This window comes from Hypanus sabinus, unplaced genomic scaffold, assembly GCF_030144855.1.
Source record: "Hypanus sabinus isolate sHypSab1 unplaced genomic scaffold, sHypSab1.hap1 scaffold_2310, whole genome shotgun sequence".
NCBI classification, from domain to species: Eukaryota; Metazoa; Chordata; class Chondrichthyes; order Myliobatiformes; family Dasyatidae; genus Hypanus; species Hypanus sabinus.
This window is the reverse complement of record NW_026780424.1, coordinates 2,501-10,000: the sequence shown is the minus strand read 5'-3', so window position 1 is coordinate 10,000 and position 7,500 is coordinate 2,501.

Below are 7,500 nucleotides of genomic sequence, written 5' to 3'. Positions count from 1 at the left end.
GACCGAGGATCAACGCTTCGGTTGCGTGGCTGCACGGGCATCTCTTGCCACTCTAGTTTTCGGACTTCCCCCGACTCTCTCGCCTTGCCTGTGCGGCGCGAGAGAGTGCTGCTGCGGCCGGCGCGCCCGTCCCCTGCACTCTCGGGGCCATGCTCGTCGCGGCGCCGCGCCGCCCCCTCTCGAGCCGCGTCGCTGGGTGGGGTCCGCACCCGCACCGCTCCTGCCGAGTTGGCTCTCGGGACGGTCGACGGTCGCCGCTCGCCTCCGACGGCCCGGGGCCAACGCCGCGCCGGTGAGCGCCTCGCCATCCCGCCCCGTCGTCCGCTCCGGTGAGGTCCGCACCTTCACCGCCTAGGTATGGAGCGCGTGTGTGCCTGCCTTCTCGGGATGGTCGACGGCCGCCCGCCCGGCCCCCGTCATTCGTGGGCGCAGCAGTCTCGTCCGCCGGCGGGGGAATCCGGCTGATCGATCGCGGTGCAAACGTGCGAATGCCCAACGTCCAATTCCGTCCGAAGCATGAAGACCTCGGTCGGTATCGGGCCGCCCCGCGGCAGACCCATCAACCCACCTCCGGAGATGGTAACGAGCCGAGCGTGGAAGTTCGCCGCACGTGTCGAGACCGTCGCTTCCACTCGGCCTCTCCCAAAGGTAGGACCGACCAAGCCGCATCGATCGGGGAACAGAGGTCTCCGCAGACGACACTCGCGAGGGCACCCGTGGCAGGCTGGTTCCCACACAAGTCTCCGTCACACAAAGTGCGTGCTCCCCTCCTAAAAGGCTTTTGGCTACCCGTCGGTCTGCCGGCCGTCGCCCACGGTTCCCGCTCAGACCCTGTCCGGAGCCCCTGGCGCGTCCTCGGACTTCCCGTCTGCCTTCACCTCGGTAAGCATTCAAAAGCCTTTTCTGTCTATAAATCACTGTAAGTCGGAGCTCGCCTGGCCTCCCGCTTACTGAGTCCGAAATAACCCCCGAAGGTTCACTTCGGCCTCCGCACTGTGTGTGTTGTGTTGTCTGTCTGTCTCGTGTGTCAACCGTACCACTGGAAATCCGTCTAAGTGCCTCTGGAAAACGTGTTCCCGAAAATCTCCGGGAACCCCGCCAATGCCCCCGTACAGAAATTGCATGTGTCAAGTCGGCGGGACGCCTGCCGGAAGTCCTGCCGGGCAGGTCGTACCTTGGCCCGGCCAGGCGGGGCAAATGCAACCTTCATAGCGCTCTCCGGGCCTAACTGGTTAACCGGCGCCGCGACTGACCGTACAACAATGACGTGTGTCAAACCGGCGGTAAGACGCCCGGAGCTCACGCCGGCCTCGTCGCACCTCGGGCCCGCCCGACGGGCTGGATCCGACCTTCACAGACTTCCGCCGTCAATTGGTTAACCGGCGCGGCGCCGGGAGCACGCGCCTCTGTCGGCGGTCGGCCCTCCGGTAGTGCCGCCGTGCATCGTCCGCTTCGGCCGGCAGCAGGGCCCCGAATCAGCCTTCATTCCGACTTCCGAGTTGGGACTTGGAATAATTTCGACTTCTGCCAAGGTCTCGGATCGGCGGTGGGACCTGCGGTAGTCCCACCGAAAATGCCGCCCCTCGGCCGGCACGACCCTCCGAATTCGTCCCCTCGCGTCTCCCCGCCGCGGGACTTTGTCAGAAAATCATTCGGGCAAGGTTTCGATTCGGCGGCCCGAGCACCGGTAGTCAGCCCGTATATGCTGCCCCTCGGTCGGCTTGGGCCTGCGGATACGTCCCGCTGACTGACTTCCGCCATTGGGAATTCGTCCGAAAATCCATACGGGCGACCTTGGGAAGCGTGCGGAAATACCGCCGCGCGGCCCGGGTTAACGAAGTGGGGAGGCCCGTAGCGCCCGTCGACCACTCCTAAGTGGTCGAGAAAAACGCCTCCCCGTAAATCTCCGGAAACCCCGCCAATGCCCCCGTACAGAAATTGCATGTGTCAAAGGGGCGGCCGTATCTGACCCCGGCTGCCGAGCCTCTGGAACTCCTGCCCGGCTACGACCCTCAAATCCGACCCGCATCCAGACTTCCGGAGCGGACTCAGTTAACGAATTGCCACCGGGCAACTGGTTAACCGGCAGTTCTCGGACGGCTCGTTAGCCGTGCCGACCGACCCCCCCGGCCGTGCGGTGGAGCAAGACAACAGTCCCCGGGCGGGCAATCGAGTTCCCGACCGGGCCCTGGCAGATCGTTAACCGGCCCGACCGGGACAAGTCGTTAACCAACTTCGGCGTGACAAATGGTTAACCGGCCCGGCCGGGACAAGTCGTTAACCAACTTCGGCGTGACAAATGGTTAACCGGCCCGGCCGGGACAAGTCGTTAACCGACGTCGGCGTGACAAATGGTTAACCGGCCGGGCCGGGACAAGTCGTTAACCAGACCCGAGCCGGCACTTCGGTAACCGACCGGGTCCGGTGCTGTCATGCAGAACAGGACAGAGACTTGGGCAGCGGCCCGGCGCGGACAGTTCTTCCGTTCGCCGGCTCGGTGACAATTGGTTAACCGACCGGGCTCAGGCAAATCGTTAACCGACGTCGGCGAGACAAATGGTTAACCGGCTCGGCCGGGACAAGTCGTTAACCGACTTCGGCGTGACAAATGGTTAACCGGCCCGGCCGGGACAAGTCGTTAACCAGACCCCAGCCGGCACTGCGGTAACCGACCGGGTCCGGTGCTGACATGCAGAACAGGACAGAGACTTGGGCAGCGGCCCGGCGCGGACAGTTCTTCCGTTCGCCGGCTCGTGACAATTGGTTAACCGACCGGGCTCAGGCAAATCGTTAACCGACGTCGGCGAGACAAATGGTTAACCGGCCCGGCCGGGACAAGTCGTTAACCAGTCCCGAGCCGGCTCTGCGGTAACCGACCGGGTCCGGTGCTGACGGGCAGAACAGGACAAAGACTTAGGCAGCAGCCCGGCGCGAACAGTTCTTCCGTTCCCCGGCTCGTGACGATTGGTTAACCGACCTCCGGTCCACCCTCCGAAAGTGCCGCCCCTCGGTCCGAACGTCGCTCCCAACACGTCCCCCGGCTGCTCCCCGCCGCGGGACCTTGTAGGTTTTGAATTCGGCGGAAGCCGTAGTTTTGGCCGAGCGCCATAACACGAGCCCTAGCCCCAGCCCAAGCCCTAACCCATATCCTAGCCCTAGCCCTAACCCTAACCCTAACCCCAGCCGTAACCCTAACCCAGGCCCTAACCCTAACGCTAACCCTAACCCCCGCCCTAACCCTAAACCTAACCCCAGCCCTAACCCTGAACCTAACCCTAACCCTAGACCTAACCCCAGCCCTAACCCTAGCCCTGGCCCTAACCCTAACCCTAAACCTGGCCCGAACCCAATCCCCGGGCGGGCAATCGGTTTGCCCGACCGGGCCCTGGCAAATCGTTAACCAACGTCGGCGAGACAAATCGTTAACCAACGCCGGCGAGACAAATCGTTAACCAGCCCGGCCGGGACAAGTCGTTAACCAACCCTAATGCGGCGGGACTTGGAATAATTCCGACGTCTGCCGAGGACTGCGATGGGCGGTGCGACCTCCTGTAGTCCCGACGGAGGAGCCGCCCCTCGGCCGGCACGGCCCTCCGAAGACGTCCCCTCGCGGCCACCCGCCGAGGTATGACGCGTGCGGACCTGCCAGGAGCACAACCCAAACCTTAAAACTAACCCTGGCCATAGCACGAGCCCTAGCCCCAGCCCAAGCCCCAACCCATATCCTAGGCCTAGCCCTGACCCTAGCCCCAACCCTAGCCCTAACCCCAGCCCTAACCCTAAAGCTAACCCCCGCCCTAACCCGAGCCCTAGCCCCAACCCGAACGCTAAACCTAACCCTAACCCCAACCCCAACCCTAGCCCTAACCCCAGCCCTAACCCTAAAGCTAACCCCCGCCCTCACCCGAGCCCTAGCCCCAACCCGAACGCTAACCCTAACCCTAACCCCAACCCCAACCCTAACCCTAACCCTAACCCTAGCCCCAGCCCAAGCCCCAACCCATATCCTAGCCCTAGCCCTGACCCTAGCCCGAACCCTAACCCTAACCCTAACCCCAGCCCTAACCCTAAAGCTAACCCCAACCCTAACCCTAACCCTAGCCCCAACCCTAACGCTCACCCTAACCCCAGCCCTAACCCTAATCCTAACCCCAGCTCTAAGCCTAAGCCCCGCCCTAACCCGAGCCCTAACCCCAACCACAACCCTAACCCTTACCCTAACCCTAGCCCGAACCCAATCCCCGGGCGGGCAATCGGGTTGCCCGCCCGGGCCCTGGCAAATCGTTAACCAACGTCGGCGAGACAAGTCTTTAACCAGCCCGGCCGGGACAAGTCGTTAACCAACGTCGGCGAGACAAGTCGTTAACCAGCCCGGCCGGGACAAGTCGTTAACCAGCCCGGCCGGGACAAGTCGTTAACCAACCCTAATGCGGCGGGACTTGGAATAATTTCGACGTCTGCCGAGGACTGCGATGGGCGGTGCGATCTCCTGTAGTCCCGACGGAGGAGCCGCCCCTCGGCCGGCACGGCCCTCCGAAGACGTCCCCTCGCGGCCACCCGCCGAGGTATGACGCGTGCGGACCTGCCAGGAGCACAACCCAAACCTTAAAACTAACCCTGGCTATAGCACGAGCCCTAGCCCCAGCCCAAGCCCCAACCCATATCCTAGGCATAGCCCTGACCCTAGACCCAACCCTAGCCCTAACCCCAGCCCTAACCCTAAAGCTAACCCCCGCCCTAACCCGAGCCCTAGCCCCAACCCGAACGCTAACCCTAACCCTAACACCAACCCCAACCCTAGCCCTAACCCCAGCCCTAACCCTAAAGCTAACCCCCGCCCTCACCCGAGCCCTAGCCCCAACCCGAACGCTAACCCTAACCCTAACCCCAACCCCAACCCTAACCCTAACCCTAACCCTAGCCCCAGCCCAAGCCCCAACCCATATCCTAGCCCTAGCCCTGACCCTAGCCCCAACCCTAACGCTAACCCTAACCCCAGCCCTAACCCTAACGCTAACCCTAATCCTAACCCCAGCCCTAACCCTAATCCTAACCCCAGCTCTAAGCCTAACCCCCGCCCTAACCCGAGCCCTAACCCCAACCCCGACCCTAACCCTAACCCTGACCCTAACCCTAACCCTAACCCTAACCCTAACCCTGACCCTAACCCTAACCCTAACCCTAACCCTAACCCTAACCCTAACCCTAGCCCGAACCCAATCCCCGGGCGGGCAATCGGGTTGCCCGACCGGGCCCTGGCAAATCGTTAACCAACGTCGGCGAGACAAGTCGTTAACCAGCCCGGCCGGGACAAGTCGTTAACCAACGTCGGCGAGACAAGTCGTTAACCAGCCCGGCCGGGACAAGTCGTTAACCAACCCTAATGCGGCGGGACTTGGAATAATTTCGACGTCTGCCGAGGACTGCGATGGGCGGTGCGACCTCCTGTAGTCCCGACGGAGGAGCCGCCCCTCGGCCGGCACGACCCTCGGAAGACGTCCCCTCGCGGCAAGCCAGCCGAGGTATGACGCGTGCGGACCTGCCAGGAGCACAACCCAAACCTTAAAACTAACCCTGGCCATAGCACGAGCCCTAGCCCCAGCCCAAGCCCCAACCCATATCCTAGCCCTAGCCCTGACCCTAGCCCCAACCCTAACCCTAACCCCAACCCTAACCCTAACCCCAGCCCTAACCCTAAAGCTAACCCCAACCCTAACCCTAACCCTAGCCCCAACCCTGACCCTAACCCTAACCCTAGCCCCAACCCTAACCCTAACCCTAACCCTAACCCTAACCCTAACCCTAACCCTAACCCTAACCCTAACCCTAACCCTAACCCTAACCCTAACCCTAACCCTAACCCTAGCCCGAACCCAATCCCCGGGCGGGCAATCGGGTTGCCCGACCGGGCCCTGGCAAATCGTTAACCAACGTCGGCGAGACAAGTCGTTAACCAGCCCTGCCGGGACAAGTCGTTAACCAACGTCGGCGAGACAAGTCGTTAACCAGCCCGGCCGGGACAAGTCGTTAACCAACCCTAATGCGGCGGGACTTGGAATAATTCCGACGTCTGCCGAGGACTGCGATGGGCGGTGCGACCTCCTGTAGTCCCGACGGAGGAGCCGCCCCTCGGCCGGCACGGCCCTCCGAAGACGCCCCCTCGCGGCAGCCCGCCGAGCTATGGCGCGCGGGGACCTGCCAGGAGCACAAGCCAAACCTTAACCCTAACCCTGGCACTAACCCTAACCCTAACCCTGACGCCAGCCCTAACCCTAACACTAGCCCTAACTAACCCTAACCCTCACCCTCACCCTAAAACGCCCAGTCTTTGTAACTGGGCGTACGTCGGTCCCGCAGCGGCGCGCGGCTAATTCGCCCCTGGACCTGCTAGCACCTTCTGCGAATACCGGCGAAGACGCTGACCCAGCCAGCCAGCCAGCCAGCCAGCCAACGCGCTCGTCTGTGCCGGCACACTGCAGCTCGGCAACCGGGGAGCCCACAGCCAAGCCCTCGCGAGGCTGCTGTAGCTGGCCCACCCACCCACCTACCTCCCCCAAAGACGGGTCGTGTGGGAGCCAGGTGTCCGGACCCGGGCTGCGGTTAACCATTTACCCGCGTGCAATTCGTTAACCGACTCTGCTTCGGAAGTCCCGATGCGGGACGGATTTGCCGGCCGCTGCCGGCCCGGAGTTCCGGAGACCCGGCCGCCGGGGTCAGATTCGGCCGCCCCTTTGACACATGCAATTTCTGTACGGGGGCATTGGCGGGGTTCCCGGAGATATATGGGGAGGCGTTTTTCTCGACCACCTAGGAGTGGTCGACAGGCGGTACGGGCCTCCCCACTTCGTTAACCCGGGCCGCGCGGCGGCATTTACGGGCGAACGGCGACTTCGCCCGTCCGTCCGGCCGGACGGATTTTCCCACCGATTCCCACTGGCGGAAGTCCGCATGGGGACCGATTCGGTGGCCTCTGCCGGCCGGGGGGTCGCCCTCCTCGGGCAGCCTGCCGGTGCCCGGGCCGCCGAGTCGGAACCTTGGCCGAATGAATTTCGGACAAATGCCCCGATGCGGAAGTCCGTAAGGGGGCCGATTCGGAGGGCTGTGCCGGCCGGCCGGCCGGCGACACTTTCGGCCGGACCACCGGAGCTCCCCGCGAGTCCCGACTCCGAGACTTGGAGTCCCGGGCGGGCGGGCGGGCGGGAGCCACGGTCGAGGCGCGGCATCCGTCCACGGTGGGACCACCACCTGCGGAGGGCCGCCCGTCGACCGAGGCGAGCTAGCTCCGGTCGAACGCAGCGGCGCCGGTTAACGAAGAGGCGCCTGAATTTACCGCCCACACCGACAACACTAATTATGCCCATCGGCGCGCCGCGAAGTCGGCTGGGCAACTCGTTAACCAACCCGATCTGCGCGCAGCAGCTGGCCCGGGCAACTGGTTAACCGAGCCGGACTTTCTGATTCGGCGTGCACCAAGTCCGGGCGGGGCAACTCGTTAACCGA